Here is a 19,308-nt window from a genome sequence, read left to right as displayed (position 1 = left end):
TACAAGGGGTCATTTAGTCCACCCTTCTGAGTTCCTACAAACTTAACATCCTCCATCTTCAAAATGAATTCCTCTGATCTGCTTTTAAATATCTCCGGGCAAGAAGGGTCTCCCCCACCCCTTTTTTTTTTGCTTGTAGTACTTCAGTGAAGAATAGATATTATTATTATTTTATTATTTAATTATTATTTAGAATCATCTCTGAAACTTAATTTTAAGAAAAGTTAGGACATCAGAATTGTCAGAGAGGTTTTAAGTTTATTAAATAAAAGTAGCTGTAGACTTTTTCAGGTGGTTAGTTAATAAATCATCTTCAGTAGTGCTTATGAAATACTCTGGGAGAATAACTTTTCATCTGGGATTTTGGTTTTCTGAATCTTTGATAAGTAATTTCCGATTATTTAAAATTTATGTTCTCCTTTAATGTAAAATATTTCCACAGATAGAGATATACATATGCCCTTTCCAAAGGTAATTGTAAATTGTACCCTTTTTTGTTTTGTTTTGGTATCATCTCAGTAAGTAGCCTTGCCTGGCCCCAAACTCACTATATATACCAGGTTTGTGTTGAACTCTTAGGTCACAGCCTGCCTCAGCCTCCTCTGAGTGCTGGAATCAAAGGTGTGCACCACACCCAGCACTTGTACACTTTTTAGGATGGTAAGGCAGTTGGCACTTAACATCCTTCCCAGATAGAATAAGCTATTTATATATTCTAGATTATTTTCATCTAAATGAAAAATCATCCTTTTCAGATCTTCCCACTTCCTTATCCGTGGTAACTGAGGGAATTACTAAGTTTCTTCCTGCTTATTTCTGAGTCTCGTCTGAACTATTCCTGACACTATGAATGCTATTTGGATGCCTCTTAAGGTAAGATATATTGGCTTTTCCTTATTACTTCATAGTATTGTAGAATCAGGAATGTTTGTTCACCTATTTGTGTTTTGAGACAGGGTCTCATTGTAGCCCAGGCTGACCTGGAACTTTTTAGGTTGCTGAGCACGGCCTTAACTTCATGAACGTCCTGCCTCAACATTCCAAAATGCTAGTATTATGCCCTAGATCTATCTAGAATGTCTATGCCCCAGATCTAACTAGAATGTTCTTGAATTTGCTGCTCTTCACTTACCTTACAGGATACTCATCCTCAGAACTATTAGCTTCTTAGGATTTGTATTATTGCTGTTCTTGATTATTGGTGTTAAAATATTAATGAAGTTCTCAAATTAACTTTTATTATAATGGTGAGTTCATCTTTTTACCTTTAAATTATTACAGCTTACATACTTGTAAAATTCTGTTCCAAACCTGGTAGATGGGTTGGCAGTTCAGACTTCGAGGTCCATTTTCAAACAGGTACTTTAGAGTCATATGAACTTGGGTGTGTCCTACTTTTGCAAATCAGTAGCTGATTCATGTGTTACAAAAGATGTGTCATTAACCATTTGTTTACTCTGAAGTTTCATATAGTATATTCAAGTTTATGTGTACAACTCTTTGAATGCCCTAACTGCTCCTTAGGCCAGTGCATGAACCCTTACACTAATTTTTTTCAACAGGTAACCCATTGAAACAGGTCCTTTCTTTTCATAGGGTGGACCTTACTTGGGCAGGGTAGACATTGACCATTTGATAAAAAAGCTTTCCATGATGGTGGTTCTTTGTCTCTTATGGCTCTTTCTGATCTGTTGTTCAGAGATGGCCAAAAAAACCCTCTTAGTTAGGACTAAGCAGAGGATAGAGAGCTTAAGGCATGAGAGAGAGGAAGGACCAAGAACTGATAAGTAGTGCTAGAAGTCCTCTGTCTGCCTGGCCTTCCTCGAGAGTTAGAGAACAATATAGTTAAGATTGTTTGGTGTGAGCTGCTCCATGTAAGTCCAGAGTAGTGTAGTGGGTAAATCAGAATAATGCAGTCTGTGTAACCTAAATATTTGGACTTTTGGGAAATCTTTAGATAATGTAGACTGAATCTTACCCTCATTATGTTCTAGCTGCTCTTGTTGGATAATGAGTGCATATATTAATATAAAGGGTCCAAAGTGACACATTCTTTTCATCCTTTTGGAGGGCTTGAATAGGGAGACAGCCTGAAGTTCTAAGTGCCTAGGAGCTGGAGGACCTGTGTAACTGTTTCCACTTCTCTTTAAAAAAAAAAAATTATTTTTATTTATGTGCATTGGTGTTTTGCCTACATGTGTATCTGTGTGAAGGTGTCAGTAGTGAGCTCTGCCATATGGGTGCTGGGTATTGAACCCGGGTCCTTTGGAAGTGCTCTTTACTGCTGAGCCATCTCTCCAGCCCCCGTGTTTCCACTTTTTAACAATTGTTTTGTGCCAAGACTTGCTGACTTCTATGATCAGTATATTAGATTTCATGTTGCACTTTTCTTGGTTTTATGGTAGTGAATATATTGAGGGCTACTTTTTAAAGAGATGTGTGTAATGTTTAAGGTTTTACCTCTAATTGTTGGTAAATCTGGGGTGTTATAATACTGTAACCCCTATTGTTGGACCAGAGTTCTTTGGCATGGCAGAAATACAGCCAACAGTCAGTGTCTTTATGGTGTGTACAAAACATTTACTATCTGTTAACTACTTGAGAATGTAGTTACATGGCTGCCTTAGGTTTACGTTCCCTACCAATCCTTTGATCGGTGTAAAAATGTGCTAAGTCTAAACTGGTTGTTTTGAGATACGAGTCTTGCTATGTACCCTAGAATTCTAATGACTCAGCCTCCCAAGTGCTGAGATTATGGGCATATGCCATAAACTTTTTTCCTTCACATTTTCCTCCCATTTTTATACTTAAGAACATTTTAAAATTTGGCAGAAATGGTATTTTTCTGTATTTTCAGATGGAGTATATTTGTATTTATTTAATTTATTTATTTGTGTTTTATGTGCATTGGTGTTTTGCCTGCGTGTATGTCTGTGTGAGGGTGTCAGATCCTGGAGTTACAGACAGTTGTGAACTGCCCTGTAGGTACTGGGAATTGTACTGAGGTCCTCTAGAAGATCAGCCAGTGCTCTTAACCACTGAGCCATCTCTCCAGCCCTTTGTTTTTGTTTTTTGAAACAGTTTCTCTGTGTAGCTCTGGTTGTCCTGGAACTCTGTAGACCAGGCTGTCCTGGAGCTCACAAGAGACCCTCTACCTGCCTCTTCCTCCCAAGTGCTGCAGCAGCAAGCGGCCGCCACTGCCGCCGCCGCCACCACCACCAGCGAGTCACATTTTTAAATAAAAAGAAATGAGACTTTAATTAAAGTGCATATATTATGACAGAATGCTGTTTCCTTTTCTTTTTTTTTTTTTTTTGTATGGTGTTGGAGATCCTACGCAAGCATTATACTACTGAGTTTTAGCGTCAGCCCCTAAAATTTCTATATTTCTCATAGTTTGTTTCATTTACCTCATTTTACTCTAATTTAGTTAAAAATTTTACATGTATTTATTTGTGTATGCACACATGTACATGTGTGTACACTATGGGCCATAGTTTAGGTACTGTGTGGAGGTCAGAGGACAGAGGTCAACTTGTGGGAGTTGGGCCTCACCTTTCACCAAGTGGGTTTTCAAGATCAATCTCAAGTCATTAGGCCCAGCAGCAGTTTTTTTCCCTTTTTTCTTTTAACATTTAAAAAGTATTATTTTGTTTTACATGTGTGGATTTACATATGGTTCTAAGCCACTGTGTGGGTGCCAGGAAATGAACCCAGGTCTTCTAGAAGGTCAGCCCGTGCTCTAACCACCGGACCATCTTTCCATACCCTAAGCAATCATCTTTACATGCTGAGCTGTCTTGCTGGTCCCTAATTAAATCAAATTATTTATTTATTTATTTAGTTTTGTCTCTCTACCCCTGACTGGCCTAGAACTCACTATGTAGACTAGGCTGGCCTCATACTTGCAGAGATCCACTTGCTTCTGAATCCTGAGTGCTGGGTATAAATGCATGTGCTGCTACCCTGGCCTAAATTTTTTTTTTAATGTTTACTTATTTCTGAGTGTCTCTGTGTATATACGTAACTTACGTGGGGAGTCAATTTTCCTTCTGCCATGTGGGTCCTGAGGATCAATCTCAAATTGGCAGACTTGGCTTGCAAGTACCTTCACCTTTTGAGGAATCTCACCAACCTATTTCTTTTTTATTTATTTGGATTTTTGAGACAGAGTTTCTCTGTGTAGCCCTGGCTGTCCTAGAACTCACTCTGTAGACCAGACTGGCCTCGAACTCAGAGGTCTACCTGCCTCTGCTTCCCAAGTGCTGGGACTAAAGGGGTGCACTGCCACCACCCAGATTCCTTAATTTTTTTAAATATGTGTGTGCGGTATATATATACATGTTTGTGTGAGTGTGTGCATGTATATGTATAGGTATGTATACATATATATGCATATGGAGGCCAAAGGTCAATGTTGGATGTCATCTTCTATCGCCATCCATCATATTTTTTTAAGACAGGGTCTCACTGAACCTGGAGCTCATTTAATAGGCTTGGTTACCTGGCCAATGAGCTAGGGATCTTCTCATCTCCACCTCCTAGTGCTTGGGTTGTAGATACTTGCTGCTGTTCCTGGCTTTTTTTGTTTAGTTGGGTTTTTTCTTTTTTCTTTTTCCTTTTTTTTTTTGATTTTTTGAAACAAGGTTAAAATATTATGTCTTTTAACACATAAAGCATTTTGTTATGACTTATAAGTGTGTGATGCTGTTACAGTGCATATATGGAGGTCAGAGAACAAACAGTTTTCTCTGTCCTTGTACCTTTATGTGTTTTCTAGAACTTGAACTCAAGATGTCAGGCTTGAGTGGCAAGAGCCTTTCCCTGCTGAACCCTCTTGCTTGCTTTTTTAACTTTTTTTTTTTTTTTTTTTTTTTTTTTTTTTTTTGAGGCAAGTTCTCACTGTTACCTTGGCTGGCCTGAAACTCTCCATGTAGACTAGGCTGGCCTTGAATAGAGAGAGAGAGAGACAGAGACAGAGAGACGCTTGCTACAGTACACATGGGGAGGTCAGGAGAGAACTTTCAGGGATCAGCTCAGCTCTCCACTTCTTCGTGTGGATCCCCGTGATTGAACTCAGCCTTGGCAGCAAGCGCCTCTACCTTCTGAGCCATCTTTCCGGCCTACCACCTTCTTTATAAATGTTTTCCTGCTCATTCTCACTTCTCCCTTCTGGGTTCAGATCTTTTTTTTCCCTGCATGACATTTGAGTCACCTCATTATTCTCTGTGATTGCCTTCTATCTTCCACATCTATCAGAAGTGATCTGGTAAATGCCGATCTTATTGAATGACCATATCCTTTTCTACTGTGGCTGCTCAGCTTGCGAGGTGTAATTCAGTTGCTTTAGCCAGGCACTTGGATGGCCCGGATCCAGTCGTCTCACACTCAGAGTACCATGTGTTGGCAGTTCTTCTGTATGTGTACTCTGTTCCTGGCCTCTGGGCCATCACACAGGCAGTTGTCTTTTTTACTATTTCTTCCTTTTGTTTTTAAATGTTTCTGTGTGTCTTGTATAAATGTATGCCATGTGTGTGAATGGAGGCCAGAAGAGGGCATCAGGTCCTTTGGAGAGCTGGAGTGAGCTTTGCGAGCCACGCACAGTGGGTGCTTCTGGAAGAAGAAGAAGTGCTCCTAACTACTGAGTCATCTTTCTAGCTCTCTCCTCCTCCTTTAGTAACAGTTATCACAGTAACACTAACAACAACAGAAGCTGTCACTGTATCTTGTGACCCTGGTCCCTCAGTGTGCAGTGCTTGTACTGCTTGCTGTGGGTGTCCATGCCTGGGACATCTAATGTTGAGGGGCCACTAGTTTGCTTCTCTTTCACTTTGTGTAGTCCTTAAGTTCTTTGTGAGTGAAGGCTGGTTCTTCCTCTTTTCTTTCCTTCCTTCCTTCCTCCCTCCCTCCCTCCCTCCCTCCCTCCCTCCCTCCCTTCCTTCCTTCCTTCCTTCTTTCCTTCTTTCTTTCTTTCTTTCTTTTTTGTTTTTTTCAGACAGGGTTTCTGTGTGTAACAGCCCTGGCTGTCTGATCAAAGGCATGCACCACCACCCACCCAGCTCTTTTTTTTTTTTTTTTTTTTTTTTTAAGACAGTTTCTCTGTGTTGCCCCAGCTGTCCTGGAACTCACTCTGTAGCCCAGGCTGGTCTCGAACTCACAGAGATCCGCCTGGCTCTGCCTCCCGAGTGCTGGGATTAAAGGCGTGAGCCACCAACACCTGGCTTTTTTTTTTTTTTTTTTTAAATTTTCATTGCTCTCAGTTAGTAAATGTGTTTGGAATAGATTGTTTAAGGACATTGCCAGACTTGGGACATACCTCTTTATTGCTTTTGGAACGGTCTTACTCTGTAGCCCAGGCTGACTTGGATTTCACTCTGTAGCTCACACTTAAGGTGGTCCTCCCACTTTGGTCTTCCAGGAACAGTGGGATATACATCTTTAGGACAGTATCAATGGAAAGGCTCAATCAGTTGTATCTATTTGCCAGTCTTGGCCTTATTCTTTGAAGTACAGAGTCCAGGCTGGTAAGTGTAAGCAGCTTTGAGATGAGGGTTGGCAGTAGTTACAGTTACATTTGGTGGTGCCGAGGACCAAACCTATGATCTAATGCAAATTAGGGAAACACCAAGTACACTATCAGGCCCCCTCCACTCGCCTTTTTATTTTTCTTCCCGGTGCTGAGGATTGAATCTATGACCTCACTTATGTTGGTATACATTCTGTCATTGAGCTATATCCAAGCCCTAATTCAGTGTCAAAAAGTAACCAGAATGTTTTCACATTATTAAAGTACAGCAAAATTAGCCGGCTGGTGGTGGCGCACGCCTTTAATCCCAGCACTCAGGAGGCAGAGCCAGGTGGATCTCTGTGAGTTTGAGGCCAGCCTGGTCTACAAAGAGAGTTCCAGGAAAGGTGCAAAGCTACACAGAGAAACCCTGTCTTGAAAAACCAAAAAATAAAAAATAAATAAAAAATAAAGTACAGCAAAATTAATAATGTAGACCTATAATGTACCAGCCAAGCAGTATATCTAGTAGGGAACTGTTACAATTGTTCTTACATATTAATGAGTGATTTTTGCCCTCCCTTTGTCTAGAACATGTTAAGTATAAGTTTAAGAGACAAAGAACTTAACACTGTATGTGGTGTTTGTAACAATAGTTGTATCCAGTTTATCTGCCTCTTGATCATAGTTATATATGACCAGCAGAGGGAGCCAAAGTTACTTATGACTATCTCAACTGATTTTCAAGTTTGTCAAGAGAAAGTAATAACTTTGACAACAAACATGATAAAAGTTTACAAAAAGAAGTGAAAAATCGGGGCTGGAGAGATGGCTCAGAGGTTAACAGCACTGGCTGCTCTTCCAGAGGTCCTGGGTTCAATTCCTGGCAACCACAACCATCTGTAATGAGATCTGTTGCCCTCTTCTGGCATGCAGACAGAACACTGTATACATAATAAATAAATAAATCTTAAAAAAAAGAAATGATAAATCACCAGGTGGTAATGGCACATGCCTTTAATCCCAGCACTCAGGAGGCAGAGGCAGGCAAATCTCAGTGAGTTCCAGGACAGCCACAGCAGTTACACAGAGAGACCCTGTCTTGAGAAACTAAAGAAAAGAAAAAAAAAAAAAAAAGAAAGAAAGAAAGAAAGAAAAAGAAAGAAATTATCAAGAAGCATATGAAAAACATTTTTATTCTGATAATTAATCAAAGGTATACAAAGTAAATGATTTTCACCTATTAAATTGGCAAATGAAACTGTCAGAGATACTAAAAATTCTCTAAATACTACTGGTGGGAATGTGCACTGGGCCAGATTTTTCTTGAAGAGAGTGGGTAGTACATATCAATAAACCTAAAAATATCCTTCATTTGGGGTTCCAGCTCTATGAATTTATCCAAAGGGGGAAAGATATTTATAAAGATTTGTAAATAAAGAGACTCATTGTAGCATAATAAAGAAAATTAAGACTACCTCTAAATGAGCAGCAAGATTAATGGGAAGATAAAGATAATGTGTTTTTTTTTTTGTTTTTTTTTGTTTTTTTTTTTTTGGTTTTTCAAGACAGGGTTTCTCTATGTAGCTTTGCGCCTTTCCTGGAACTCACTCTGTAGCCCTCGAACTTACAGAGATCTGCCTGCCTCTGCCTCCCGAGTGCTGGGATTAAAGGCGTGCGCCACCACCGCCTGACCAGTCTCTATTTACTTTTAAAATTTTATTTTTATTTATATGTATCATGTGTGTGCAGTGCCCAAGGAAGCCAGAATAGGGCATTGAATCCTGGATTTGGTGTTGTAGGTGGTTGTGAGTCAATTGAAATGGGTGCTTGGGGGGTTGGGGATTTAGCTCAGTGGTAGAGCGCTTGCCTAGCAACCACAAGGCCCTGGGTTTGGTCCTTAGCTCCAGAAAAAAAAAAAAGAAAAGAAGAGAAAAGAAATGGGTGCTTGGAACTGAACTCAGGTTCTTTGGAAGAGCAGTAAACACTGTTAACTGAAGAGCCATCCCTCTAGCCTCTATTTTTGGGACAGTGTCTCACTGTGTGGCTGTGGCTGTGGCTGGCTTGGGACTCTATGTTGACCATGCTGGCCTTGAACTCACAGAGAGAGTCTGCCTTTGCCTTCCAGTTCTTGGATTAAAGGCGTATTCCACCATGCCCTGCTGAAATTTAATAATTAATTTGAGACAAGAGTCTCACTGTAGTAGTCTTGGCTATCCTGGAACTCACAGAGATCTGTCTCTACCTCCTAAGTGGTGAGATTGAAGGCAGCAGGAGTCCAACATGCCTGACTGAAATAAAATGTTTTGAAGATTAAATTTTTTTTTTAGTTGTGTTTATTTTACTTGAGGAGTATGAATCTTTTGCCTGCATGCATGTATATGCACCACTATACTGAGCCTGTTGCTTTCAGAGGTCAGCAGAGGGTGTTGGAGCTCCAGAAACTGGAGTTACAGATGGTTGTGGGCTACCATGTGGGTGCTGGGCTCCCTGCAAGAAAACAAATGCTTCTAACTGCTGGACCATCTGTCCAGCTCTTGAAGATGGTTTTGTTTTTGTTTCTCTTCTTTTTTTTTGGTTTTTCGAGACAGAGTTTCTCTGTGTAGCTTTGCACCTTTCCTGGAACTTGCTTTGTAGACCAGGCTGGCCTTGAACTCACAGAGATCCTCCTGCCTCTGCCTCCCGAGTGCTGGGATTAAATGTGTGCGCTGCCGCCGCCTTCGCCACCACCACCCGGGTTGTTTTTGTTTCTTGAGACAGCTTCTTGCTATGCAGCCCTGTACTGCCTGGAACTCTGTTTAAACTAGACAGGGCTTGACAATCCTGCTTGTATCCCTGGAGTGCTGGGGTTAATTACAGGTGTTCACCTCCAAGACCGCTTTTTGGAGATTTTTTTTTTTTTTTTTTATCTTGAGAATGTTAGGATGGAAAGCTATATAAAGGATTCTAAGTATGAAATAGAAAAATATATATTTGTTACACATATAAAAATAGATGCAGAGAATGGAAGGAACTTTGCCAACAACTTGCTTGCTTTTGGAAAAGCAGAACCAATTTGCTGACAACTCACTGTCACGTATTAACTAGAGGTTCATTGAGGCTCTCATCCATCTCCGTCTTGATTGGCACCATGGAATGCTGGGTTGAAGAAATACTCTTAGAACCTTAGGGCTTCTTGAAATTACTTCGGTCTTGTATGTCGCTAGGGTGAATTTATCCATAGATGTAAGCACTTCTTGAAATCTATTTTTAACTCCATATACCACTTAGTGATAACCCATCCCATAGATTTCTTTTATGTTTTTTTTTTTTTTTTTTGAGACTGTTTTTCTGTATAGCCTGGCTATCCTGAAATTCTCTCTATATAACAGGCTTGCCTTGCACTCAGAGATCCACCTGCTTTTGCCTCCCAAAGACGTGTGCTACCACTGCCTGGCTTGTTTTTTGTTGTTGTTTGTTTGTTTGTTTGTTTTATAGAAAGACACATTCTAATTTTTGGTTGTAAGTGGTTAATATATTGTATTAAGATTTGGTTGATTAGAATTACCATATTGGATTTTTCTTGTTTTTCATTTTTTGTTTTTTTTTCTGAGACAAGGTTTCTCAGAGTAGACCTGGCTGCCCTGGAACTCACTCTGTAGACCAGACTGGCCTCAAACTCAGAGTCTGCCTGCCTCTATGTCGAAAGTGCCAGAATTAAAGGCATGCGCCACCACCACCCTCCTAATTTTAGTATTTTATGTAGGGGTATTTTGCCTGCATGTATGTCTGTGCACCATGCCTATACAGGCCAGAAGAGGACATTGGATCCCCCTGGGACTAGAGTTACAGCCAATAGTGAGACGCCAATGTGGGTGCTGGGGATTGAACCTTACTTAGGTCCTCTGAGGAGCAACCAGTGCTCTTAACCACTGAGCAATATCTCCAGCCTTGGATTTTTCTATCTTCTAAAAATAAATCACATTGTCCCTTGATTTTCATGTTTTCTCAGTTGAAGATGCATGGTTTTTAAATTTAGTATTCAGGAAAACCTGCTTCAGCCTCTTCATTCATTTGACCTTCTCTGGGTCTTTGACAGCTTGATTTCCCCTCCTGGATTTATAATAATCACCTAGAACTACTTTCTTTTTTCTTTTATTATATTTTGAGATTGAGTCTTGCTATGTAGTCTAAGCCCTGCTTCGGCCTTCTAAATTCTGGGATTACAGGCATATGCTAGCACACTTGGTATTTATTTACTTATTTGATTTTTGAGATGGGACTCTAGCCCAGGCGGCCTTCAACTCACTTTTGCTTCACCTGCTTCTCCTTTGTGAGTTTTGGGAATATAGGGTGGTTTATGTGGTACTGGGGGTAGATTCCAGTGCTTTCTGTGTGCTACGAAAGCACTCTGCCAACTGAACTACATCCTCAACCCTGCCTTTATTTTTCTATTAGCATTTTTTGTATATTTTCTGTGAATGCTTGTGCATGTATGATATCACAGAAGCATACCATGCGACTTGTGTGGAGAGCAAAGGACAGCTTGTATGAGGAAGTTCTTCCACCATGTGGATTCCTGGGAGATCTCAGGTCCTCACAAGCCCTGGCGACAGGCCTTTCCCTGCTAGGTCACTTGCTGGTCTGAGGCTTTTATTTTTTTATTACTAAACTTTTTTGAGTTATGTAGGTAGCACATGCTTGTAAATACCACCAGCACTTGTAAGTTTGAGGCCAGTTGGGGCTACATAGTGAATTGAAAGGCTACCTGGACTACAGAACAAGACTCTGTCTTAAAATACTACTCCTCCACTCCCAGAAAAAAATTAAAACTTGAGACTGTTTTAGATAGAGCTAAACTGTGATTTGGTAGAATAGAAAAGTAAGCTCTGTTTGTGGTCCTTTTATTTGTTGTGAATGGATTTTTTTTTTTTAAATTTTACTTTCCCTCTTTTGCATAGAACATCTTTTATAGAATGCAAAAAGTTCTATAATTAATCAAAAATACCTTTTTGATCAGAAGACAAATTCTTTAACTACAGCTTAGATTTTATTCTATAGGTACAGTGGCATACTTGCTCTTTTCTGTCTGTAATAGTTTGTCTTGTCTTAGTCGGCTCTTCAATGAAAGCAGAGCATGTGTTACCTTGCTAGTTAAGTGAGGTCATTAGGAAGCTTGGTTTCAAGTGTATCCCTAAGGATTTTGTAATTTTATCTACACAGGAACTGCCTGGAGCAGGAGCAGTTTCTCTTCAGCTGGACACAACTACAGTATTGAGGCAGCATTCATGTTTGCTCAAAAATTCAGTCAGCTGAAAAGAAAGCTTTTTCGCATTTGATATACTTATTTAGAAATCCTTTCCATCTCTCAGATTTTTATTTTCCTAACTCAGTGTGGTTTTATATTTGGGAAGATCATACTTCCATTTGCAACACAAGACATTTCTTTATATATTTTTCATATATTAAAGGTTGAATATAGGTTTTCTAAAACATTGCCCAGGATCAGCCTTCCATTTATTTCTTTTCATTTGGGGAGCACATAATTTTTATGTTTAGTCCCATTCCATCTATAGCAAATGTTCTCCATTCTCTGGTCACTTATCTTTTAAAAAAACCATTTATTTGGAGCTTTATCAATTTTCCCATAAAAGCACACATAAATAGTATTTGCATAATTCCTTCGCAAAGAATTTGTGTAGGCTGGTGTGTGATTTCTCCTTTTTGAGCCAGGGTGTTTTTTTCTTGCCAATGTCTCCAATCCCATCTCATGTAGTATTCATGCTAATGTCTCTGATTGCCATTTCTTGAGTAGATGGAAGTTATGTTGACATTTTTGTCCAGCAGGTATTTATTGAGTAGATAAATATGTAAAGAGTTGAACAGGGGATTGGGTAAATGATGCTAAAGCAAACAGATCCCAGTTCTATCCACCTGGGACTTAAAGAAGGTCATTTTTCCTGTATGACTGCCAGCTAGTATATGTTTTCCTGAACAGTTTTGTAATTGATACTTTAAATGTCTGTCTGACGTTTGATACATCAGTATGGAAGCATCTTGCATTTTTTTTTTTTTTTAAAGATTTATTTATTTATTATGTATACAGTGTTTGGCCTGCATGTGTCCTTGCAGGCCAGAAGAGGGCACCAGATCTCATTACGGGTGGTTGTGAGCCACCATGTGGTTGCTGGAAATTGAATTCAGGACCTCTGGAAGAGCAGCAGTCAGTGCTCTTAACCGCTGAGCCATCTCTCCAGTCCCCATCTTGCATGTTTAATGATGAATTTGGTTTACTATCAGTGATTTGTATGCTTTAAGGAATAATTTAGAAATAGGTTTTCTCCCTTATATCTTCTCTAGTAAACATTGAAGTAAGTTGTATGTCAGCTGTTTTGCTTTGATCACTGTTAATGATCTATTTATTCAATGATCACCTTTTAGTAGCTTTGCATTCTCTCTCTCTCTCTCTCTCTCTCTCTCTCTCTCTCTCTCTCTCTCTCTCTCTCTCTCTCTCTCTCTTCTCTCAACAGAGGGTCTTGAGTCTTTGCTGTCCTGTAACTCAGTATATATCCCAAGCTAGCCTTGATCATTTAGCAATCTTCTTAGTGTTGGGATTGCAGGCCTGAAGCACCACTGCTAGCTGTTAGGTTTTGCTAACATAGTCTCAGTGCTCCTGGTAAGCTGCTGCCTGTAATGGTCTTTATTGCTTTCTCTCATTTGTAGGTTTTTTTTTGTTGTTGTTGTTTTGCTTTTTCTATTTTGAGAAAAGTAGTTTTTCTCCACTCTCTCAACCCTTATTGTGATAAATTAGAATTAGCAATGTAAGATTTTTGGCTAAGCACCTACATTTTGAGATCTCTTGCTTTCAATAAAGTATTTTGAAGTCTATCTCTCCTTTATAGTGCATATCTTTTTAAGTAAAAAAATAATTTTATTTAACTAAAGTCTAGATTGAGGCATATATGTTTTCTCAAATTGGGTAGCCATTTTTAGGTGTTCCCATGCATACTTTGGTGATAATTTTGTTTTTATATTACTAGTGGTCATATATGTCAATTTCTTTCTGTGTGTGTGCACAGGAGAGTATGATTATGTGAATGAGGGTGTGCACATTCCATTATGTATGTGGAGGGCAGAGGACAACTTTAGACATCAGTCTTCACTTTCTACCTTGTTTGTGACAAGAGTCTGTCTATCTGTCTCTGTCTCTCTCTCACACACACACATTGTTCTATATTTGCCAGTCTCCTGTCTCTGCCTCCCATCTCAAGGTAGGAGCATTGGTGCTATGGATGCAGGCTACTGTACCTGACTTACCATGGGCTCTGGGGATTAGGACTTAAGTCTCCATGCTTTAACTACTGAGCACAACTCATAGAAGTGAACTTCTGATCATAATTCAGAAGTTCTATTATGTATGTACATATGTATTAGGGGGCCTTAATAATTTTGGAGAAAATATTGGTTATATTAGTTAAAATTTACAGTTTCTCCAAAATTTTGTGCTATTAAACGTGGAATATTGAACCTCACTTCATTATGGTTATTATTGTACTTTCCATGTTTTCAAGTCATGAACTTTAGTGATAAAAGAAACCTTGGTTTTGGGCTATTGCTGTGCTTGCAAAGGACCCAGGTTTTACTCCTAGCAACAGTAGGGTGGCTCATAGCCATTTGTAACTCCATTCCCAGGGGATACAATTCTTCTGACCTCAGCAGGCACCAGGCATGCATGTGGTACACATATATTCGTGTAAGCAAAACATTCATGCACATAAAAAAGACGAAAAAAAACCTTAAAATAAGAGGAGAACCTTGATTTAAACCAATGAAAGTTTGCATCTTATACACAAGAACATTTAGAGCAATAAAGTCATTTCCCAAAAATCACATGTCTATTTCAATATAGATACATAACTTGAAATGTAGCCCGACATTGTCTCAGTCCAGTGACTCCAGGACTCCAGTGACTTTTCCTAATCATAATTATGTCAGACTATATGCAGGAAAAGCACCTGTTGATTTAGATGAAAAAGAATGGCTTCATATTCTCTCTCTAGCACACCCTCTTCTAGATGCTCATTCTGAGCATCTTTATGCCCTGGATTGTTTTGGTAACAAGAATGCTCAATACTTCTCTCTTTGAATTACCCTTTTATAGGTGCCTTGCTAACTATATGTTACAATATTCTTTAGGCAAATGTATAATGCTGTTGTTTTTGCTTAAGCTTTTAAAATAATAATACATTCCAGTCCTAAGTCCCTGAAGATAACTCTTCCAGTAATAGGATTTTGTGTTCCTCAAACTCTTCAACTCACTGATCTAGCTACTGTTTTTCTGGTAGATGACTGATTATACTGTGACATGCTGGGTCTCTTCATTTCATTCTCCAATAGAGTAATTTAGAGTAACTTCAATTTGAAAGAAACCTAAGTTTCCCATATATGCACTATTATCAGTGAAGTTGCAAGTATGACATGAAGGCAGATTAGTGCATTTAGGTAATTTCTCAAGGAGAAATTAAGGGCAGAAATATGTTTTGCCTTCTATTATTTCACAAGTGGCTTATTGTTATGCAAAGTGAAATTGTTTAGAAATTAAATACTATTTTAGCTCGATCTTTTTTTGTTTTTTTTTTTCCAAGACAGGGTTTCTCTGTGTAGCTTGGAGCCTGGCCTGGAACTTGCTTTGTAGACCAGGCTGGCCTTGAGCTCAGAGATCCATCTGCCTCTGCCTCCCGAGTACTGGGATTAGAGGTGTGTGCTACCACTGCCCATCATAGCTTCATCTTTTTAAAACAAATCTATCTATCTATCTATCTATCTATCTATCTATCTATCTATCTATCTATCTATCTATCTATCTATCTATCGGTATTTTCAAGACAGGGTTTCTCTGTGTAGCCATGGCTGTCCTGGAACTAGCTCTGAAAACTAGACTGGCCTCAAACTCAGAGATCTACCTGCTTCTGCTGGGATTAAAGGCATGCACCACCACACCTGGCAACAAATTTAAGTTTAAAAAAGTATTTTATGTATATGTGTATTTTATGTGTATTTGTGTATATGTGTATTTTGCCTGCATATGTGTCTAGGTACCATGTATGGGCCTGGTGTCCGCAGAGGTCAGAAGAGGGCATCAGATCTTTTGGAACTGGTGTTACAGATGGTTGTGAGCTGCTATATAGGTGCTGGGAATTGAATCCAGGTCCTCTGCAAAAGTAACACATTCTCTTAACTACTGAGCCATCTCTCCAGCTCCCATTTTGTTCTTTTTGGTGCTATTGTGATTGAATTTTTTACCCCCCTGCCTGCCCCCATATTTTGACTCTCTATGTGGTATATGTATATATGTATGCGTGTTTACACATATGTGGGCATATATGTGTAGGTGTGTGTGTGTGTGTGTGTGTGTGTGTGTGTGTGTGTATGTGTTTATATGGAGGATGAGGTTCATGCTGAGAATCATCCTCAGTTGCTCTTGCACCTTATTCACTGAGGCACGGTCCAGTAGTGTCACTAGCCAGTTCGCTCCAGGAAATCTATTTCTGAGATTGAAAGTACAGGTGGGCTGAGATGCCCAGTCCATGTTCATGAGGGTTCTGAGGATCTGAACTCTGTACATTCTTGCTTAGCAAGTACTTTAACAACTGAGCCACCTTCCATTAGAAATACAATTACTACTAAGCCGACTGCCCAGTAGAAATACCGTTACTATCTGTGCAGTGGTGGTGCATGCCTTTAATCTCAGCATGTGAGAGGCAGAGGCAGATCTCTGTGAGTTTAAGGCCAGCCTGGTCTACAGAGCAAGTTCCAGGATAGCAAGAGCTGTTAACCCAGAGAAACCCTGTCTCAAAAAGCCAAAAACCAAAGAAAGGGGGGGGGGGAATTACTATTTTGTATATTGACCTGACATAGCCTTATTGTATTTATTAGTGTCAATACTTTGTGATTTTCTCCTTATATTTTCTGATGTTTCCTTTCTTCAGACAGAGTGTCTCGCATGCATTTCAGGCTGGACTCAGATTTGCTATTTAGTAGTGAGGCTACCGGTTTCCTTCCACCTCTAAGTGCTGGGATTACAGCCACGTACTACACCTAGCTCTATTTTGTATTTTCTTCTCTTTTTTATTACTTACTTATTTATTTATTTATTTACTTATTTATTCATTCATTTATTTATTTATTTAATGTGCATTGGTGTTTTGCCTGCATATGTCTATGTGAGGATGTCAGATCCCCTAGAACTGAAGTTACAGAGAGTTGTGAGCTGCCATGTGGGTGCTGGAAACTGAACCTGGGTCCTCTGGAAGAGCAGTCAGTACTCGAAACTGCTGAGCCATCTCTCCAGCCCAAAGATTTTCTACATACAAGATTACATTTTCTGCAAATAAAAGTAGTCTTAGTTTTTCTTTTCTATCAGATGTTATTTTTTTCTTGACTATTCACACATGTTAGAACTTTTAGTACAGTGTTGTCTAGAAGTGATGACAGTGTACATACTTGTTTTATTCCTGAGTTTAGAGAGAAGCATTTAGTCTTTTCTCTATCAGGATTTTAAATCTGGTCTTGCCTAGCTTTAATCCCAGTACTTGGGAAGCAGAGGCAGGTGGATCTCTGAGTTCAAGGCCTGCCTAATCTCCATAGTAAGTTCCAGACAAACCAGGGTTACACAGTGATATCCTGTCCTCCCTGCAACCTCCCCTCTCCAAAATATGTATGTTATATACACATACATTATAGGTCTGGTATATAGCAGTGTGGATCTATATTCGTGGCACTCAGAGTCTGAAGTAGGAGGATAGCTACAAGTTCAAGGCCAGCCTAAGCTACATAGCAAATCTTAAAAAAAAAAAATCAGCCGGGCGGTGGTGGCGCACGCCTTTAATCCCAGCACTCGGGAGGCAGAGCCAGGCGGATCTCTGTGAGTTCGAGGCCAGCCTGGGCTACCAAGTGAGCTCCAGGAAAGGCGCAAAGCTACGCAGAGAAACCCTGTCTCGAAAAACCAAAAAAAAAAAAAAAAAAAAAAAAAAAAAAAAAAAAAAAAAAAAAAAAAAAAAAAAATCAATCTTAACTATGAATTCTTCATAGATACCATTTAATCAGGTTGAGGAAGTTTCCTTCAATTTCTAGTTTGTTAGATATTTTTTAATTAGAATTTGCCAAGTGCTTTTTTGTATGTGTAGATGGTCACATGAGTATTTTTATTTTTATTTTTTAATTTAAGATTTATTTTTATTTGTGTGGAAGTTTGGCCCATATGTATGTTATGTATCCACATGTGTACAGTGCCCAAGGAGAACAGAAGAGGGTGTTAGGTCACCTAGAACTGGAGTTGTGAAGGGTGCTCTTAACTGCTGAGCCATCTCTCCAGCTCTGGTCATGTGGTTTTTGTCCTCTAATAACATTGTGTATTACAACAGACTTTCAGTTGTTAAACTAACCTTGAATTACTGGAAGAAAACCACATTTAACAAAGGTCATCCTTTTTGTATGTTTTTGGATTCATTTTTGCTTTATTGAAGATTTTTATAACTATATCATAAAGGATATTGATCTGTTTAATTTTATCAGGAAGTTTTTGTCTGGTTTTGGTATCAGAGTAATAATGGCTTCAATTGAGATGTGTCTAATTGCCTAATAACTCAATGAAGATAAAAATAGTTAAAGGTATAACTGATGTTTAAAAGTCTGTTACAGACTGAAGAAATAGAGAAATCTCTGTATTTGTCGGGGTAACAGCAAACACTTGAGAATGGAAAAGACAGAATCAAATATTATTAGATTAGGTCACGAAATTTCCCTTTGTAGACATTTTGCTTATTTTGAGACACATAGGGTAGAGGTGACAAGTCTAACACTTTAGATCCCTGTTGCATACTTGGCTCTTTTATTTGGGGTACTTGCATTGCTACCTCATTTTGGTTATGCTTTTAAGTAACACTTAATTTTAGACTTCTTGTGATGATTTAGGCAGTCTTCAGAAAAAGGGGCCAGAAGAGAGAATTGGAAGCATAAACCTACTAACATCTTACTAATTGATCTTTGTCAATTGTTCGCTTTGATTTTTTTTAATTGATTTAAAATAATATTGGATAGATTTTGTGTGTATGTACTATGTAGCTTCTAACCATACCCCCACCTGCCCCCAGGAGCTTAATAAATACTTATAGATGAAAGAAAGTGAATGGTATGGCTTTAAAGGTATATCCATTTTCAGTGACAATTAAAGTTGAATGAGGGCTATTATATAGCACAGTTGTTAATTAGCTACTGTGTATTTAGCATGTTTGAGACTGTGGGTTCAATCGTCATTAACTTTGTTTTAGTTAAGAATAGTGGTATTATCGTCGTTATAAAAAATTTATTGTGTGGGCCTAAATACTAGTGACAAGGCTTTATTTATTTGTTTTGGTTTTTTTAGACTGGTTTTTTTCTCTCTATTAACAGCTCTGGCTGTCCTGGAACTCAATTTGAAAGATCAGCCTGGCCTTAAACTCCCAGAGATCTGCCTGTCTCTGCCTGTCTTTGCCTCCCAAGTGCTGGGACTAAAGGTGTGCACCACCACCGCCTGGCTCAAGGTTTTATTTTAAAAAAAAAGAAAAAGAAAAATTATTTTTGGAGCAGGGTCTCACACTGTGTAGAACTTGCCATGTAGACCAGGCTGGCCTAGAGCTCACAGAGATCTGTCTACTTCTGCTTCCTAAGTACTTAGATTAAAGGTGTGTGCCATTATGCTCAGCTGGACAAAGTTATATTTTGATAGTACTATCATAGATATTCTAGGAATTGTGAGAGTCCCACCCCCCCTTTTCTTTTAGCAC

General features: G+C 39.0%; 1 protein-coding gene across 9 annotated transcripts in view; it reads left to right on the top strand.

Moving 5' to 3' along the window:
- The window catches only part of Kansl1 (KAT8 regulatory NSL complex subunit 1), a 138,293-nt gene that overhangs the window by 1,038 nt on the left and 117,947 nt on the right, over positions 1–19,308 (top strand). For 8 of the 9 annotated variants that reach the window (XM_076543509.1, XM_042282941.2, XM_076543506.1 and 5 more), the window contains exon 2: positions 756–873. The gene's annotated coding sequence lies outside the window, so the exon portion shown is untranslated. Of the gene's footprint in view, positions 1–745; positions 874–19,308 lie in introns of those variants that run through there. The other variant, XM_076543504.1, reaches the window with a different exon arrangement.

This window comes from Peromyscus maniculatus, chromosome 8, assembly GCF_049852395.1.
Source record: "Peromyscus maniculatus bairdii isolate BWxNUB_F1_BW_parent chromosome 8, HU_Pman_BW_mat_3.1, whole genome shotgun sequence".
Taxonomy (NCBI): domain Eukaryota; kingdom Metazoa; phylum Chordata; class Mammalia; order Rodentia; family Cricetidae; genus Peromyscus; species Peromyscus maniculatus.
This window is presented reverse-complemented; position numbering and strand designations above follow the sequence as displayed.